Here is a 19,727-nt window from a genome sequence, read left to right as displayed (position 1 = left end):
CCGCTTCGTTTCTATCATAAGTGGTTACAGGGGCGTGCTGGTGAATTGGACTTTTCTTCTTTGGCACGGAAATGGACTGTAGATCTTCAACTACCTATATCGGCTGATGTACTTCGAAAGGGCTTGCGTGCAGGCAGGACTGCTACTATCTGTGCTGTTGAGAGAGATCGGAATTATAAGTTCCTCCTCCGAGCCTTCTATACACCGAAAAGGACACATACCATGGGACTTAGTGTGGGACATTGTTGTAGTAAATGCACCAGTCCTATGGCCTCGTTTGGACACATGTTTTGGTCCTGCCCCATGATATCTTCCTTTTGGATGCAAGTGGTGACTTGGGTGGCACGGCTCTGGAATTGCTCTTGGAGACTACACCCCAGTTTTCTCTTTACCCTGCAGATTCGATTTCATCCGCCCATACCAGGCTGTGCAGCTTTTATTCGGAAAACGGTGCTTCTGGGACGGAAATGTATATTACTACAATGGCTCTCGCCTCAACCCCCGACTATCTCACAATGGAGAGCCTTAATGCTACAACAAATGCTGTTGGAACGCCGTGAGATACTGGATTTGTCGTCCAAATCTGGACGTCTCTATTATCAATGCTGGCACCTATTTAGTTTGACTTTTACTGCTTATGTTCAATCCCAACTTTGGCCTGTTTGAATTCCTTAGATTCATTTGTTTTTTGATTACACCGCTGCTGCCGGGGTGGGGGGAGGGTGGGTGGGAGGGTGGGGGGTTTGGTTGGGTGGGTGGGGATTGGATTTCTGGTATGTTTTGAAAAATGTTTTGCTGTGCCTGTTGTTCTGCAAATTCTGTTTAATAAAAATGATTCAAACATAAAAAGAGACTAGTGAATACTTTGAGCCAATTATCAACAAGTACTTTAAAACATCTTTTCCATACGGTGCAATGATAGATACCACAAGAGTCTCTACAGGGGTTAAGTCCCCACATTGAGTTCTTGATTTCCATCTCGGAATCTGAGCACCACCTAAGGTTTAAAGATTTTTGAAGTAGCTGTACTGTTCCTTTAGTAGTTTGTTTCTCGATATGGACATTTAGGAACACTTCTGTTTTTTGAATTTACCCAGTCGTTTATATTAGAAAATTACTTAAAACATATTATTTATTATTTCGCCAATTTTTCTTTGATTCTTGGATCCTAAGTTGAGGACTTGAGCATAAATAGTAAATTTGTTAACTTATGAGTTATATGTGCATTGTATTTGATATCCATTCTATTATTGCTTTCTGTACAAGTGTAATACTTGAAATTTAAATTGAAAAATCAATAAAAGATTTAAGCATAAAACACATTATTTGTTGATGCTTTCTTTTAGACATATCTCTTTTTTTTTGGTAAACCTGATAAACTGTTTATAACCTACAGATACGCTATTCATCTGTATCCATGATATGCTATTAATTTTTAGCCATGACTCTTTAGCTCTGTTTTTATCCAAAATTATGTTAGTATTTTTTAGCTATGAATTTTAAGGCTTGTCTGTATATTTATTTTATGTTCTTAAAATTATGTATGTACATTCTGTTAACCATTTAGCTGTAAACGGTATAGAAATCTTTAAAATAAATAAATTATTATTTCTATAGTGCTGAAAGGCGTATGCAGCACTGTACATTTTAACATGCAATAGACAGTCCCTGCTCAGAAGAGCTTACAATCTAATTTAGACAGGACATTTAAGGGTTGGGGAGATTATGATAGAGGAAATGATAAAGTATAGGTTTAGGGTATAGGTATCTGACAGCAGTGACTGGGAGTTAAGAATTGAAGGCAGTTTCAAAAAAGTGGGTCTTTAGCTTGGATCTGAACACTGCCAGGGATGGAGCATGACGTATTGATTCAGGCAGCCTATTCCAGGCATACAGTGCTGCAGAAAAGAAGGGATGGAGTCTGGAGTTGGTGGTGGAAGAGAAGGGTACAGACAAAAGGGGCTTGCCCGATGAGCAGAGATCATGGGGGGAGGAATAGGGGGAGATAAGTGAGGAGAGATATTGGGGGGCTTCACAGCAAGTGCACTTGTAAGTCAACATGAGGAGTTTAAACTGTATACGGAAATGGACGGGGAGCCAATGAAGTGACTTGAGGAGAGGAGTAATGTGAGAATAGTGGCTCTCACGGAATATGAGTCGTGAAGCAGAATTTTGAATGCATTGAAGAGGTGAGAGATGGGTGTGTGGGAGGCCCGAGAGAAGTATGTTACAGTAGTCTCGAAAAAAGCAAAACAGACTCCCAACATGAAAGGGCCTGCAATTCTGAGATGCGCTGAGCTGAGGACAAGACCCCGAGAAAAACAGACCTTTCAGGGTGCAACCCAACAAATGCTCAAATGGAGTTGCTATGAGGACTGACAAGACCAAATTAAGGTCCTAAGGCAGAACGGATGGAAGGGCGAATGAGACAGACCCCGCAAAAGAAAACTGATAACATCCAGACAAGAAGCTATAGAATGCTTGCAAATAAGACCTTGAAACAGGAAAGGTTGCCAACTGAACCTTCAGAGAAAACAAAGACAAGCCCTTATCCAAACCATCCTGGGAAAACTCCAGAATGTCCAGGATCGAAGACTTGAGAGAACTACGTGCCGGTCGACACACCAAGATCAAAGATATGCCAAACATGCAAATAAGTGAGCAAAGTAAACCTTTTTCTAGACTGCAACAATATAGCAATGACTGTGGGAGAAAAGCCCTTTTTACTCAGTTGCACCCTCTCAAGAGCAAATCCATAAGTGAGAACCGAGCTGGAACCTCCATCTGCACCAGACCTTGAGTCAGAAGATCTTCCTGAAGTGGCAGCCAAACAGGATCCTCCTCTAGGAGATGTACCAGATCCCTGTACCATGAGCAATACCACCAGGCTGTCATACCTCTCAATTTGCTGAATGACTCTGCCTATCAGAGGCCATGGCGGAAACGCATATAACAGCCCCTGAGAAGGCCAGTGTTGAACTAGCACATTCAGTTCCTTCATTTGCAAATCTTTTCTTCCACTGAAGAAATGAGAGACCTGGGAAATGGGCAACATCGCCATGAGATCCATGACTGACAGACCCCACTTGCTCACGATTCAGGCGAAGACCTCCGAATGTATGCCATTCTCCTGGATCCAGAAGATGTCTGGTGAGATAGTCTGCTTGAACGTTGTCCACACTTGCGACATGCGCCGCAAATGGATCTGAGAGTTGAACCTCCACCCAAGCCATGAGGAGAGCCGCCTCACTGGCCACCGAAAGACTCTTTGTGCCCCCTTGGTGATTCATGTAGGCCATGGCCGTGGCATTGTCCAACAACATTTGCACCACCTTTCCTTAAATCACATCCAGGATGGATAGCAGTGCCAAGTGTATCGTTCTGGTCTCCAGCACACTGATTGACCAGCTGGCCTTCTCACTCAAGCAGCCTCCCTCCACACAGAAAGACTGGCATCTGTGGTGACCTAGATCCACTGCAAGGGTTGTAAACTCACCCCTCTTAACAGATGACTCTCCACCATCCATCACCAAACACTCTGGTGGGCTAAGCTCTGTCTTCCAATTACTGCGTGTATGGAGGCCATCTAGACAGGATTGGACTGTAGGGGCTTCATGTGAGCTCTGGCCCAATGTACAACCTCCATATCCAGAGAAGCAAGGAATTCCCCTGGCTGTACTGCAACTATGATTGACCGCAAGGTCTCCATACAAAGAGATAGTACCTGAAGAGCATGATTGACACTTTTCAAGTCTAAAATCTGATGGAAGGCACCTCCTTTTTGGGAACCAATAAATAGATGGAATAACAATCAAGATCCTGCTCCTCTGGCGGAGGAATCACTGCCGTCAAATCCAGAATTCCTTGCATGGTATCCTTCTCCACTCCGATTTTCCACTTCAAATCCAGAATTCCTTGCATGGTATCCTTCTCCACTCTGATTTTCCAGCAAGCCCAACAAAGAGAAACCAAAAAGACATTCCCCAGAGGTTAAGTAAACTCTAGAGCACAGGTGTCAAACTCAAAGCCCGTGGGCCAAATCCAAACAGCGTTTAAACATGGGTGACCTGGGCCTACACAGAGTGATGGGTGAGGCTCTAGTCGCATTGTTGGATCGTGAGGGTCATTTTCTGCCATCATTTACTGTGTAATGTAAAAGCTAAGGCTGCAGTAAGAGACTAGCTATTGTTATCTTGGATTAATAAGTCAGGGCTTTCCTGATTTTGCTAGCTTTGTCGGTCTGGAACAAATTAGACATTGTGGAGGCAATTTAATAAAGACATTTTCCTATGCAGAAGACTTAACAAAGCTATTCCAGGGGTTCTGGGCATAAAAGTACTCTGGGGAGACAAGAAGATGAGAACTTTTGAGACCTGCATTTGGGCATATTCTGGGCAGAGGGTAGGTAATTTACACATATACTTTGTGCTAACAATAACACCTTCTCCGGAGCAATCTAGCCACAGTTTTTGCCAATTAATCCCAGTATTTTATACAGACACATAGGTATCTACTATGTGTATCTTTTTTATAAAATAGGGTTCAGATAGATGCCTGTACACCTGTTATAAATTACCCTCCACAGCTCAACCGGCTAATTTGGAAGCTCTGACCTAGGGCAAGGTTATACTAAGGGGTTACTTATTCCATACAGAAATAATTTTTAAGTGAGAAAAGCCTAATAGAAATATCCAGGCAGTGTCTTCAAATAAGTTAGTTTTGCACATACTTTGACAGTACTATAATTAACCTAATTTCTAAACTAGAGTATGTGGAGTATAAGAACCTTACTGGGTCAGATCAAAGGTCCATAAAGCCCAGTAGCCTGTTCTCATGGTGGCCAATCCATTTCACTAGAACCTGGCCAAACCCCAAAGAGTAGCAACATTCCAATCTACTGATCCAAGCAAGCTGTGGCTTCCCCCATGTCTTTCTTAATAACAGACTATGCACTTTTCCTCCAGGAGATTGTCCATACCTTTCATAAAACCAGCTACGCTATCCGCTTTTACCACAACTTTTGGCAGTGCATTTCAGAGCTTAACTATTCTCTGAGTGAAAAAAATATTTCCTCCTATTGGTTTTAAAAAAATATTTCCCTGTAACGTCATTGAGTGTCCCCTAGTTTTTATAATTTCTGACGATCCACTTGTACCATTCTACTCCACTCAGGATTTTGTAGACTTCAGTCATGATCTCCAGTCTGTCAAATTTATTGTTAATACTCTCCATAGTACTTGCATGAGATCAAAGAGAGCTTCCTGGAGTTCATAAGATGCAACATGGAGGTAACTTATCCAGATGTGTTTGAAAATTTTGTTTCTGTGGCACATTTTCTTGGTCTTGGACGTCAGAGAGAAGGCTTTGGCTCAGGTGCAGGATGCACGAGAAGCCGCTGCAAGTGGCTTCATGCACACTGCGGCTGTGAAGAACAGGGAGCCAGCTACAAGATAACATCAGGGGCATTGGACTGCGGGCCACATAAAAGTGTATGTGTAAATTACCTACCCTCTGCCCAGAATATGCCCAAATGCAGGTCTCAAAAGTTCTCATCTTCTTGTCTCCCCAGAGTACTTTTATGCCCAGAACCCCTGGAATAGCTTTGTTAAGTCTTCTGCATAGGAAAATGTCTTTATTAAATTGCCTCCACAATGTCTAATTTGTTCCAGCCCGACAAAGCTAGCAAAATCAGGAAAGCCCTGACTTATTAATCCAAGATAACAATAGCTAGTCTCTTACTGCAGCCTTAGCTTTTACATTACACAGTAAATGATGGCAGAAAATGACCCTCACGATCCAACAATGCGACTAGAGCCTCACCCATCACTCTGTGTAGGCCCAGGTCACCCATGTTTAAACGCTGTTTGTGAAGCCACCACCACCATGCCAGCCATAAAGGCAGCCAAACAAGATGGGATGATAAGTCGAATACTGTCAGCAGTACACCACATGCCTGCCCCTCCCTTCTTAAGATGCAGTTCCCTTACTTGCAGTATGTGACAATAAAATGAACAACACACTGGAGTTATCAAACCTTCACCTGTCTCTCGCCACGTGCAGAACATAGTAAATGGTGGCAGATAAAGACCTGAACGGTCTACTCATTTGTTATACCCATTAAAAATACATGATAAATTAACTTGTCTCTTTGATATTTCTGGGTCATAGACTGTAAAGTCTACCTGGTATTGTCCTAGGTTCCAAATGCTGAAGTTACACAGACCGTATAAGCCTGTCCAACACTGGCCTCCGTGCTGGATTTGACCACTCTGTCTCTTGCCGTGTGTGGGACACAGACCATACAAGTCTGTCCAATATTGCAAGGAAGCACTCCTTTTTCTCCTGGCTACTCAGCCTGCTCCCCTCTCATGCTGCACTTACTCAGGAAGGAAAACAGGGCAGCTAGAAAGGATATTGGCGGCAGGAAAGCTTCCTGTATTTAAAAATTACTTGATCGTTCCAGGCTTCCACAATAGGCCGTTTTCCAGCAAGGCTGACAGAATTTAAAGGGGTTCTAAGGAAATGTGCAACTCCCATGACATAACAAGGACTAAAAATGCAAGAGGGTGGAGTGCAAATGAGTACACTACACTCTAAGCATTCCCATATGTGTGGAAATGAGGTGGTACATACATACATGCACACAGAGATCTCAGTTTCTTGCTCTGTTTCACATTACTAGCAATGAAAAGTAAAGTAAATAATCCAGTCAGGACAGGCAGCTAACGAGAGGTTTTGGAACTATTCCTGATGCCTGAAGGCCACCAACTAGGACAGAGCAGAAAACTTGGAGACCCAGCACACGAACGTGCCATAAGCGTCTTCCGAAGAGGGACAAAGCAGGAAAAAAAGAGCTTATTCAGAAGCTAAATGGAGCCAGAGATCCTGTTCAGACACAACATAGGTAAAAATAGCCACTCTTTACGAGAGAGGAAATTCATGACAATTTATAACTACACCAGCTACCAAGTCTATGAAGACAGAATGGAAAGCAAAGCAAAAGCCAGCCTGCCTGACCAGACTGCTCACTGCTGGACCCAAAACCTGCACTTCTCTCCAGCATAAACCAGAGCAGGAAAGGGCCTACAAAGAAATGTCAGTAGTCTCCGGACACTTCTGAGGATAAGCAGGCCTCTAGCGCAGGGGTAGGCAATTCCGGTCCTCGAGAGCCAGAGCCAGGTCAGGTTTTCAGGATATCCACAATGAATATGCATGAGATAGATTTGCATCTCAAGGAGGCAGTGCATGCAAATCCATCTCATACATATTCATGGTGGAGATCCTGAAAACCTGACCTGGCTCTGGCTCTCGAGGACTGGAATTGCCTACCCCTGCCCTAGCTGAATCTTTGGCCAACTGCCCCACCCCTCCATTAACTTTCAGGTCCCTCCTTGAGATTTCTGCAAACTCAGCAACAATTATCATCATCAATACCAGCCCACTTAGAGATCACCCCCTGTAAAAATGCGTAATAGTACATCTTGTTGCTTAATAAACCTGTTTATATGAGGGCAATTTCCAAAAATCAGTTACCTGAATAAACAGTCTATTTGAAAAATTACCCACCTCCAGAAAAACACGCGCTAATGGATCTGAGTTTGAGTAACTGACAGAACATTTCCCTTTGATTGCAGCTGATTTTTCTCATCCTGCACAAACTGCTATCTTAATGACCAGTCACTTAAGTGGGTCAGTTACTCCTGATCACTCTTAAAACCTAGTGAGGCTAGCACTCTCAAATTTTCCAGCTCGCTCAGGTCTTTATCTCACTTACAAACATAGCTCCTTGTTTACGCAGCATTTGTAGCACATTCTATAGACTTTCATATATTTATATATTAAATTATGCTTTGGGGTTGTCTTCATTTCAGAAAAGTAATTTTCTGGTATTTGTGGGCCCAGTTACTTGATTTGGTCCTGCGAAGGGACGAGAGAAAAAAAAAAAATGGGGAAGAGATCTGGAGAATGAGGTGAGAGGAAATCTCAGCAGAGAGAACAGATGTCAGGGGGAAATGGAGAACAGATTTCAAGAGAGATGGAGTATAACAATAACAGGGAAGAGGAAGGAAAGAGGGGATTAAAGATCAAGACAAAAAGGTCAGTCCACTCAAACCCTCCTTCCAACACCAAACCTTCTCAATCTCCTTTTACCTCCTGCACTCATTCTTCCCTTGCCTCCACCACCCACTGCACCTCTTTCACGTGGCAGCAAGAAGATGCAATCCCAGCTTCTTTCCAGTACAGCAAGAGCACTCTGTTTCAAGTTGTGTCCTCCCTCACTGCTTCTGGCCTGGCACTTCTGCTTTATAACACATGGGATCAGAGCAGACCTCTTCCCCCAGGCCAGAAGCAGAAAGGGAAGTGTAACTTGATGAGCCCACCTGCTGTGCTAAGAAGTAGCCGAGATCTTACTAAGCAGGGAGAGATGTAGCAGCCATTGGCTGTTGGTGCTTGATTCCATGGAGAAATGGGGAATTCTGCAGAAAGAGGTGGATTTTGAAGGCCCTCCCACTGTCACAGAATCATGGGACACTGGTGGTCCTGCTCATAACCTGTCTGGTAAAATGTGTTAGCTTAGCGGGGTTTAAAAAAGGTTTGGGTAATTCCCTAAAAGAGAAGTCCACAGGCCATTATTGAGATGCCTTGGGGAAATCCATTGCTTATTCCTAGGATAAGCAGCAAAAAAAATCTGTTTTACTACTTGGGATCTAGCTAGATACATGGGTCCTGGGTTGGCAACTGTTGAAAACGGGATACTGGGCTTGATGGCTTCGGTCTGCCCCAGTACTGCAATTCTTATTTTCTTATGGTTTAGTTCTTTCCAATCATGGCTTCACTGTTTAAATCAGATTTTCTTATTTCTCTCTGTGTGTCCTAGATTGTAAGTGCCACAGAGTACGGACTGCTTATATGTATGTCTGATCAATGCAGCATATATAAATAATAGTTATTTCTTGTACAATATTTACAAGCAACGAAGGATGTATGTCAGCTATACCCTCTTTTTTAATTCCCAAATTATGCATATCTAGATATTATGCAAATTATTAATATTAGAATGTGTCATCTAAGGACTTCATCCCTGTGTGTATGTTGAGGGAGGGAAAATACAGCAGAAGAGCCCAGGGACCAAAACATGTAACTGAGGAAGGAGCCAAGAGCAAGAATGTCCCCATCCCTGCGGGATCTCAAAATCCCAGTCCCATTCCTGCATGCTTGGTCCTCATCTGCACAAGCCTTGAACACTTTAAAATCATGTGTTCGAGGCTTGTGTGGTTAAGACAAATTTGTCCCCAAAATGCAGGAGACTTGGTGCAGAAAATTGCATGCAGAACACACACTGAGTTCTATACCAGGCATGTCCAACAGGTAAATCGCAATCTACCTGTAGATCATGGATGGGTCAGAGGTAGATTGCCAGCCCCATTTGGCTCCATCTCTCCAGCAGCTTGCCCCATCGCTAGGAGAGAGCTCGTACCGGCAGGTCATCTGCCGAGGGCTTGCCGCCGCTGCTAATCTTTTGCCTGTCTGTGGGAATCTTGCCTGTGGGTGTATTGGGGGTGCTTGTTGTTTTCGTGCCAATAATTTGTGGGTATCCCAGGGGGCCGCTGCCCAAGCCCCACGATGATATGCCACAGGCCCGGCATCATACCTGGTCTCCTGCCTCTCAGATCACCCATTCCTGCCCCACCCCCAACACCCCTTAGAAGTGTCTTATATACCGGGAGATATCCATTCACCCGGGCTTTACCTGAATACACTTACTGTATTAGTTGTGTCGTGTGCTGGTCTTTGGTCACGTTATAGTCCGCTTTCATTAAACGTTTTCGGGCAGACACAACAAAGTGTCAAGAATTTGGCGATTTTGGCGGGCTTTTCCAATTTTGTTCTAACTTGCCTATGTCTTGCCTTCAAATTGGTTCAAACCACTGTGACTTTTGCTTGCCGCTGCAATTTTATTTCACCTTGCCTTTGTGTTGATTCTACACTGTATGCAGAATTTATTAAATCACGTGTGGTGGTATTTGATTTTATCTGGTTTGCTGGACAGGTGTTTGAGTTTTTTTTGATGACTGTTGGTGGCATTTGATTATTGGTGCCAGTATGATGAATTCTTATTTTTACTTTTAGAACTGCATGTGTGGTTTCAGCATCTCCAGTTCTTGTATTGCACATCATCCAGAGGTCTTCAGTTCCTGTTGATCTTTAATTCTTTGGGACAGTGACAGTTTTGGACCCGATTCAGCCAGTGTTTATACTTCTTACATCCAGCCACCCCAGTATAACGAAGATGAGTGTTCCAAAGAAGAGCAAACCCTACCATTTCATGATGAATGGGAAATGGACTACTTCTTCATCATGGTGAAAGACAAGCATTAAAAAAACGAATGGGACAAGCATTGTCTCCAGTTCAATTTCTTGCAAATATTGTCAACATCCAGTACTATGGTCAAACCTTAAGTGCTGAAGAAGAAGAGTTAGATATGACATGGGTATCCAGGAATCATCCATCTGTAATGCCAACTATAATAAACTTATAAGAACATAAGAATAGCCTTACTGGGTCAGACCAATGGTCCATCAAGCCCAGTAGCCCGTTCTCACGGTGGCCAATCCAGGTCACTAGTACCTGGCCAAAACCCAAGGTGTAGCAATATTCCATGCTACCAATACAAGCCAAGCAGTGGCTTCCCCCATGCCTTTCTCAATAACAGACTAGTGTTCTCCCTAGCGCCTTTTAGCCAGGCACTGCGCCTGGCTAATTTATGTGAGCACCCGGCTGCCATCTGCCGCCGCTGCTCAACACTGAAGAGCTGCCGAAAGTTCAGCCACCAAAAGTTCCCGCCTGACTTTAAAAAAAACAAACAAACTAAAAAAACGGCAGCAAGCGGCTTGAACCCGTGCTCTGGGCTCAAATGGTACCACTGTCCGTGCCGGCTTCCCTTCACTTCCCTCCTCAACTGGAAGTTGCATCCCAGGGGGAGTAGAGAAGGGAAGCCGGCACTGACAGTGGTACCATTAGAGCCCCAGAGCACGGGTTCAACTGACTACTTATTTAGACAAGTTTAATATCTTGCATAATAACCAATCAAGTTTTAGGTCTGGCTTCTGCACAGAAACAGTTATGGCCTCGCTATTAAATTATTTACATTCCCTTTTTAGTCAAGGCACAAGCGCTATGATTTTGCAGTTGGACCTAAGCTGTGCCTTTGACCTGGTGGTAGCAAATCCAACACAAGCCCTTCGAAAAACCAACATAATACAACCACACATTCGACCTGGTTTTCAGCACAGTATAACTAATCATGAAAAACCAATGGAATCTATGAAGAGAAGTCATCGTGTTATCACAGACACAGGGTTCCAAAACAAAGACCGGATAGCCCACAACCAGCACTTCAACAACGCTTCTTCTAATCTAATCTAATCCTTAGGTTTGTATACCGCATCATCTCCACGTTCGTAGAGCTTGACGCGGTTTACAGTAGGAGAAATAGGAAGGAACTACAACAGAGGGTTAGAGGTAGAAGTGTGAAGAAAATTTAGAGGACTTGGGATGCCAAGATATAAGAGCTTCCTTGATTCCTAAGTTGGAGGGAGACTTACATTTTTTGAGAAAAGCCAGGTTTTCAGATGTTTGCGGAAAACTTGGAGAGAGCTCAAGTTCCGAAGAGGGGAGGTAAGGTTGCTCCAGAGCTCAGTGATTTTGAAGTGGAGGGAGGTCCCTAGCTTTCCTGTGTGGGAAATGCCTTTTAGCGAGGGGAAGGATAGTTTTAATTTGTGGGAGGATCTGGTGGTATTAGGGTTTGAGGAATTCCAAGAAAGAGGGATAAAGGGAAGGAGGATACCATATAGGATTTTGAAAGTTAAACAGGCGCATTTATAGTGGACCCTGGCGATTATTGGAAGCCAGTGGAGCTTGGCCAGGAGTGGGGAGACATGATAATCAAGAAGATTATCTATGAAGATTATCAAGAGGAGGAAAAAGCCTCAGATTCCCCCCTCCACCAAACTGATGAATTCAAGTTATAAACAGGTGGAGATTTACCGGGGTAAAGTGAAATCACTGGCGTAAAAAACCTCCTCGGTAATTTTTCAATAAAGACAAAAGCCTTGTGCAATGCAAGTGGACTAAAATCCGCTTTGTATTGGAACCACTGTGTCTGGAAATAACTTAAAGAGCGAAATCCAACTGGAAAGACAGAGAGACACACACCGCACACCTTTAACCTGGTGGATCATACCATCTTACTTGATTGTCTGGAATCCATTGGTATTGCAGAAAATGTTTTAAACTGGTTCCACGGTTTCCTGGGCAAAAGATCCTACCGGGTGTTTAAGGACGATAGCTTATCTTATAGCTAGGACAACACTTGCGGGGGTGCCGCAGGGCTCCCCTTTATCTCCGACTTTGTTCAATATCTATCTTATTTCGTTGGATAATTTGCTGCAAAATCTAAAGCTCAACATTTATATTTATGCAGATGATATCACTGTGGTTATACCGTTAACCTATTTGTCACCTGGTTTTATTAATTTTTTAGCAAATATTTAAATCAGATCGAGCTTTGGATGACTGCTTTTAAATTAAAATTAAATACTGAAAAAAACAATTTTTTTTTAGCTACACCTAACAAAAAGATAAAAGAAAATACAATTCATGTAATAAGTGCTGTTTTTTTTTCTTTGTATCAATTGTTGGTTAATCTGTTGCACTTTGTGTTGGCTTTTAAAATGAATAAAGACTTGGGGGGAAAAAAAAAAGAAAACACTGGGGAATTGTTCAAACACATCTGTGTTTCAAAAATATAAAATTGAGAATTGCATTTTCCCACGGCAAGAACATCAAAGAAATAGTAAGTCCATCTGATACATTTAAGAAAAGTCACAATTTGACCTACCGCAGGGCCATTACAAATGTGGACATTGTGTCAACTGTATTGTTACTTTACAACTGACCTCCTTTGTAAACCCAGTTGATGGCAAAATTTATAAGATCAATCATTTCAGCAACTGCAATAGTAAATTTGTCATTTATATTATATCATGTCCCTGTAACAAGTTGTATGTTGGGAAGACCGAACGAGAATCTAAGGTGCACCTCAGCGAACCTAAGGTGCACCTCAGCGAACATTGCTCAAATATTAAAAGGTAAGAAATAGGACTAGATACCAAATCTTCTCTTAAAGTAGTAATTGATTAAATGCAAATGCCTCAGTCCCACCACTCCACCACTGTTGTCATTTTGAACCGCAGGAAGAAATTACGTGGTGACTTTCATCATTGGCTCTTGTGCATTAACCAGTAATCCAATACTAGTGTCTAGTTTTTTTGCATTTAAATTTACGTTTTCTATTTTTCTTCAATTATTTTATCATATTTGAGAGACAAATATTAAAAGGGCATGTTTAGAAGCACTGCATACAATTCAAACATCATTTTGAGGATCTACATTATTTTGTGATTGATCTACAACTGGCAAAAAGAAGAGGAGGTGACAGAGGAAAACTCTTGCACCGCAAAGAACAGCGCTGGATACATAGACTTAAGTCCGTGCAACCAAAGAGATTGAACAGCAATATTGATTGACAAGTGGTTTGTTGTTTTTTTTAAAACCAGCTGTTTTTAGCACTGCTTTCTTTTGGTGATGTTTTGTCTCCCTATTGGTCTATTTTTCATTTTTTTGTCAATGACGTGCTTTGTCCATTCAATTTCAGAGTGGATGTGTCTCAATGTGATTGGTTACTACTGTTGGCGTCCTGGTTAAAACCCGGGCGCCATTTTTAAATCTGTTACAATTACAAGACTAATATGGCTTGAAACAAGTAAGTGCTTAAAGGTTTTTGTTTCTTTTCAATCTCGTGTGGGTCACATTATGTCTTTTCCAGGCGGGGCCGGAACTTCCTCTCCAACATCAGAATTGACGTCAGTGGGGAAGGCTGGTCGGCCCGGCGCTTCTGCATCCTATTTGAAACAGGGAGAGCTCAGAACTCTGCAGCAGTGGCTTGGGGGCCTGTTCCCTGATTGTGGCAGTGGTGGCTTGGGGGAGGGCAGGGAAAAATAAAGACAGGGAGCAGGCAGAGAGACAGAAGGAAAGGGGGGATAGGAAGACAGAAAGAAAGAAAGGGGAGACGGAGAGAGAAAGACAGACAGAAAGAAAGGGGGGGGCTGGGAGACAGAAAGAAAGGGAAGGGGGCAGGGAGAGAGGAAGAAAAAGTTGGGGGAGGAAATGAGGTCTGGAGGAGAGAAGGCTGAAAGAAGAAATATTGGATGCACAGAAGAAGAAAGTGCAACCAGAGACTCATGAAATCACCAGACAACAAAGGTAGGAAAAATGATTTTAATTTCAATTTAGTGATCAAAATGTGTCCGTTTTGAGAATTTATATCTTCTGTCTATATTTTGCACTATAGCCCCCTTTTACTAAACTGCAGTAATGGATTTTAGCGCAGGGAGCAGTGCGGGGCATTCAGCGCAGCTCCCTGCACTAAAAACCACTCTCGCGGTTTAGTAAAAAAGGAAGGGGTATATTTGTTTATTTTTGTATAGTTGTTACTGAGGTGACATTGCATAAAGTCATCTGCCTTGACCTCTTTGATAAAAAACCGGAATATAAATGATAATTAACATTTTCTCTGCGTACAGTGTGCTTTGTGTTTTTAAAAATTTTATTATTGGTAGATCATTTTGACTTGGTCATTTTAAAAGTAGCTCGCAAGCCCCAAAAGTGTGGGCACCCCTGCACTAGATTGTTCTATTCACGTGCATTTGTAGATATATAGGACACAGACCATACAAGTCTGCCAGCATCGGCTTCACTTCCCCACTACTAAAGTTGCCATCGAAGTTAACTTCAACCCATCCTGATCTGTCTTGCCATAAACAGGACACAGACTGTGGAAGTCCTTCCAGCACTGACTTCACTTCCCCCACTGCTAGAGCTGCCATTGAAGCTAATATTTATTTATTCATTCCATTTTCTATACCGTTCTCCCAAGGGAACTCAGAACGGTGTATTACATGAACTTATTCAGGTACTCAATCATTTTCCCGGTCTGTTCCGGTGGGCTCACAATCTGTCTAATGTACCTGGGGCAATGGGGGGATTAAGTGACTTGCCCAGGGTCACAAGGAGCAGCGTGGGTTTGAACTCACAACCTCAGGGTGCTGAGGCTATAGCTTTAACCACTGCACCACTCTCTCCCCAGTATTCAATGGGGCACAGGGAGAAATGTACCTCCATATTAAATGCCATTGGTGACTCGGTATTATCACTGATAGAGAGGTGAAATCTGCAGCGTACATGAGAGGGGCCTGGAATGGCTACAAACTTGTGAAGCTTGCTTCTAACCTCTACTGTAAATTTCAGAAACTCTTTTTACATGTGCTTAACACATGAGCTTTTGAAGAAAAGATCCTCAGTAGACAATGACAAGGGGACAAATTTTTCCCTATCCCTGCGGGAACTAATTTTCCCAACCCATCCCCGTGAGATCTTTTCCTTTCCCTGCCCCATTCCTGCAAGCTCCACCCTCATCTGCACAAGCCTCAACTGCTTTAAAATCATAAGTGTTCAAGGCTTGTGCGGTGAAGGCAGAGCTTACAGGAATGGGGCAGGGACAGTGAAAAAAAGTCATGGGAATGGGGCAGGGAAATTCAGTTCCTGCAGGGACAGGGAAAAATTTGTCCCTATGGTAAATCTCTAATCCTCAGTACTGGCAGCAGTCAAATTACATATTGTAAATTCTTAGGTTGAGCTCCAGTGCAGGATTTCCAGACATGGAGCTGAGGGAGGGGTTGATCAAAAATAGCTGGAGGCAAGGTTCTAAATTGCAAATCAGAAGGAAAACACAGTACAGAATTAGGCTGTCCTTCAAGACTAAATGTCTCTCACTAGACAGGATCTCCAACTGGATTCGCTCAGTGCATATGTCTGAAATTAACCTCACTTGTAATATGCTGGGAATTACCTCAAACTCTCAAATTTACTGCTAATTCTCACATTGTGTCAAATGAATTCATATAATGTAATATGTACATGCAGCATATGAAAGCAAATTTGGAAGTTGATTTTTTTCCTAGTCTTTTTTATTAAAAAAGAAAAGAAAAGCCCATAAAAAGAAATTATTTTTGTATTTCTTCCACTTGCTCTGATGACCTTCTGTCTCTCCACAGAGCAGAAAAGTCACGTGGTACTGACACTCATAGTAGCAATGTCTTTCTAGGGGTTCTTTCCCCTTTACCATTGTGAGCAGTTTTCCAGCACTGAGCAATCTCTAGAAATAAACATTAGGTTTCCAAAAGTCTCTTTTTTTGTAGTGCTATATAGAGTAACAACAGTCTTTCAGTACCAATGACACTGCTTCCCTCCCCCCACACACACTTTTACAATTTCATTCATCATTCAAGCTCATTCTTCACCTATTACTTCATCAAGTTGCATGACAACTCCACTCTAAACCCGATCTGTCTTGACACCATTCTAGTACAGGCTACACCACTAGTAAGTTAACTGATTGCTGAGCCTAACAGAAAGAAGAGCTCAGATTAGCTCTGTGGAAATCAGGCTTTGAACCAGTCAGGTCTTGTGTACTCAGGATAGGAATTCTGTCAAAGCATTAAAAATAAACATTAAAAGTGGATATCATCCAAGACTTGGGAAAAGAAGAAAAAAAAAAACCCCACACACAAGCCAAGGATTTTATGCTATTCTCTGGAAGGGTTCCCCCTTTGTGGAGAAAATGCTGAAGCAGCAAAGCTTCCATTAAAATTGAGGAAGAAAGACTTTCAGAGCTAAGAGGGTCTGAAGCAAAATGGGTCAGGGTCATGAGAAATAAATCTCACAACCATCCCTGGCCCTCCAATACATTCATTTCACTCAGCACAAATTAAATATCTAGATATGCATAATTTGGGAATTAAAAAAGAGGGTATAGCTGACATACATCCTTCGTTGCTTGTAAATATTGTACAAGAAATAACTATTATTAAATAGAACGGAAGATGTGGTAAGGAAGGAGGGAAATTTCATGAGTAATAATATAAGGAAGGAATCTGGCCACACTAAAGTGTCTTTTCATAGGAGATGTGAGGGGCAAAAATAGTAACTATTCAAGAAAGCCTGAGCAAACACATCTGCCGGTCTCTGCAAGGAGAAGCGAGGTTAAAACTAGGAATCAAGGAGTCTGCGGTACTGACATTGGGCCTTGTAGTCCTTATGTACCACCAAGTCTTCTCTTTAAGCACCAGATTTTTTAAGCACAGCCACCCATGTTCTCTCTTACTTATCCCCACATTAATATCAAACCCAAACACTGAACTTCAGCCGTACTCACAGAAAATCACCTCCAGCATCCCAAAATCAGCAGCTGTACCCCCTCCCCCACCCAATAAACAGACTCAGACCACACAACAGAAACCCCACACCACCTCCCCTCATCTTCAAAGCAGATCCCTTCAAAGCCTCCCCCCATGCTCAAATCTCAACCCTCTCAAACACCCAAACCCAACTCCTTGCCTCCCCCTCCCCAACAGCCCAGTCCTTTTCTGCATCCTCCCCCCCTCCCCCCACTGTCTCTCACCATCGTCTCGGTGGCAGCACAGCTCGCAGGCAGCGGCAGTGATGGCTGCAATGCTCAGTCCAGCATGGTGGGGACGACGGCAGAGGGGCGCACAAAGGCTGGGGCTGCAGTCAGCATAAACTGCAAACAGCGGCTCGAGCACTCCATCCCCAGACGCGCGGCCCAGACACCGCCTGACGTCACGCCCCTCTCGGCGGGCCCCGCCCCTCCAGGTCTCCCCCCAGCCAATCCGCGGCCGCTCCAGGCCGTGCGCTTCCCAGATGGTCCCAGTCCTTCAGGCTCTGGAGCTCGTGTGCGCGCTTGCCTGGCCGCAAGTCCTCAGGGTCAGGAACTGCCTTGAGCCCTTACCAGCCCCCTTTCTCAGTGCCTCCCGCCCATCTGCCGGGCCTGAATTATTCTGGTGTTCATCCAGAAAGAGGCCGCAGAATTCAGGGGATGCAAAATGTAAAAAAAAAAAAAAAAAAAGGCATAAAACCCATTCCTACCGCAGAGCGTGAATTACATCTCAACTGGCTTTCCAAAGCAAAACAAAGCCAAAATCACGTTTGCCAGGAAGGAAGCGATGTAATGCAGCAATGCAGAGGCCCAGTTAACTGAGGCCACTACCACTGCTCGATAGAACATACGATCGGCCTGGTTCAAACGTATTTACGTCCGTTGCACTAAGAAGGGATCTAGCGGATTACAGCGCAATGCTGCTGCTCTCCTGTTACACCTACATCAAAAGCAATTACCCATCTGCTCCCTACACGCGACAGGCGAACGATCAGCAATCTCCAGCGCACGTCCGCTTCCAGCAGCGCTTATGCCATTAAGTCTCGGATGAACCCCAAATTCTCTTTTCCTCTGCTCTATACAAATTTAAAATCTACGACTATCGGAAAAGGATTGCCTTTTTATCCATTAAAAGTAAATCGAGCGCAATCCCCCCCTCTACCATACAAACAGTCCTCGGAAGTGTCCTGCTGCAGTGCAAAAGGACTAAATCATGCGCGCAGCGTTTCTGTATCGGTTGCGTTAGAAAGTGGCACCCCAGAAAACTAGTCACTAGGGGGTCTAGCAAAACACGGAGGACGACTGAGTCAAAGCGATATTCAATAACATCACATATATACTGCTGGGAGAAACCTTAACAGTGCGGCAGTCTACCCATTTTGGCCTCTAATATGTACGTTTACATCTTGAAAACAAGTGAACCCTCAGCCAAGGATATTCTCTATAAACATTTCTCCTTTACATTCTTGATCACTGGATCCTACATATATCACTCACGCCCAAACAGAAATGTAACTACCTACTGTAAAGAAGAGCAGGGTAGAACTAGAAAAACATTCTTATGGAAAAACCAGTTTTCTGTGTGAGAAAAATTCTCTTTTGATAGCACTTCCGTTTCAGTGCTTTGTCTGGGGAAGGTTTCCTCCTAGAAGTTCCCTGGTGGATCACTTTCAACTTCTGGAATTCAAATGATATGAGTGTTTGAGCTTCAAATTGGCTATATGGATGTTGTAATTGTCTATCGCACCAGCTGAGAACAAGTTGGCAAATGTTAGAAAAATGATTGGAAGTTAGGTAAGATACCCGATTGCATCTTCAATATTTAGCAAATAAGACGGTTTAACAGGCAACAGTACTGCACATTAGTGCTGCCCCGATTCAGTGAAAAATATTTCAATTCGATTTGATTCACCTTGTTGGATTCGATTCATTTTCAATGACACAACTTTTTAAGTTTAAATATTTTATTTAAATAAGGCAATAACAAGGAAATCAGGCGGCACTACTATATCCCCCCTCCCCGATTCTCAGTTTCCCCAGAGCATCCCCAAAGAAAGGACCCCATATTCCCCCTCCCCAGCTCCCCCAATTCTCAGCTTCCCCAGGCCCAGAACACCTCCAAAGAAATAGGCCCCATATTCCCCCTCCCCGATTCTCAGCTTCCCCATAGCATCCCCAAATAAAGAGTCTCCTATAGTCCCCAGCCCCCTCCCCAATTCTCAGCTTTCCTAAAGAAAGGTCCTCAGCTTCCCTCTCCCCCCCCCATTCCATGGCCTCAGGAAAAGAAGAGAGCACTGCAGCAGAGAGATCCTTTACTTACACTGAAAGTTAGATGCGGGGACTGGAGAGGAGAAATGCTTTTGGGAACGA

At 43.3% G+C, this 19,727-nt stretch overlaps 1 protein-coding gene across 6 annotated transcripts in view; it reads right to left on the bottom strand.

Moving 5' to 3' along the window:
- NCKAP5L (NCK associated protein 5 like) overlaps window positions 1-18,900 on the bottom strand; it is a 134,986-nt gene extending 116,086 nt beyond the window's left edge. Inside the window, exon 1 of one of the 6 annotated variants that reach the window (XM_033937515.1) lies at window positions 18,881-18,900. The gene's annotated coding sequence lies outside the window, so the exon portion shown is untranslated. Of the gene's footprint in view, window positions 1-17,582; window positions 17,921-18,316; window positions 18,337-18,876 lie in introns of those variants that run through there. The other 5 variants (XM_033937516.1, XM_033937514.1, XM_033937513.1 and 2 more) reach the window with 5 other exon arrangements.
- Window positions 18,901-19,727: the final 827 nt, after the last annotated feature.

Source organism: Geotrypetes seraphini, chromosome 3 (genome assembly GCF_902459505.1).
Source record: "Geotrypetes seraphini chromosome 3, aGeoSer1.1, whole genome shotgun sequence".
Taxonomy (NCBI): domain Eukaryota; kingdom Metazoa; phylum Chordata; class Amphibia; order Gymnophiona; family Dermophiidae; genus Geotrypetes; species Geotrypetes seraphini.
Note: the sequence above shows the minus strand (reverse complement) of the source record. Positions and strands in the feature narration are given on the sequence as shown.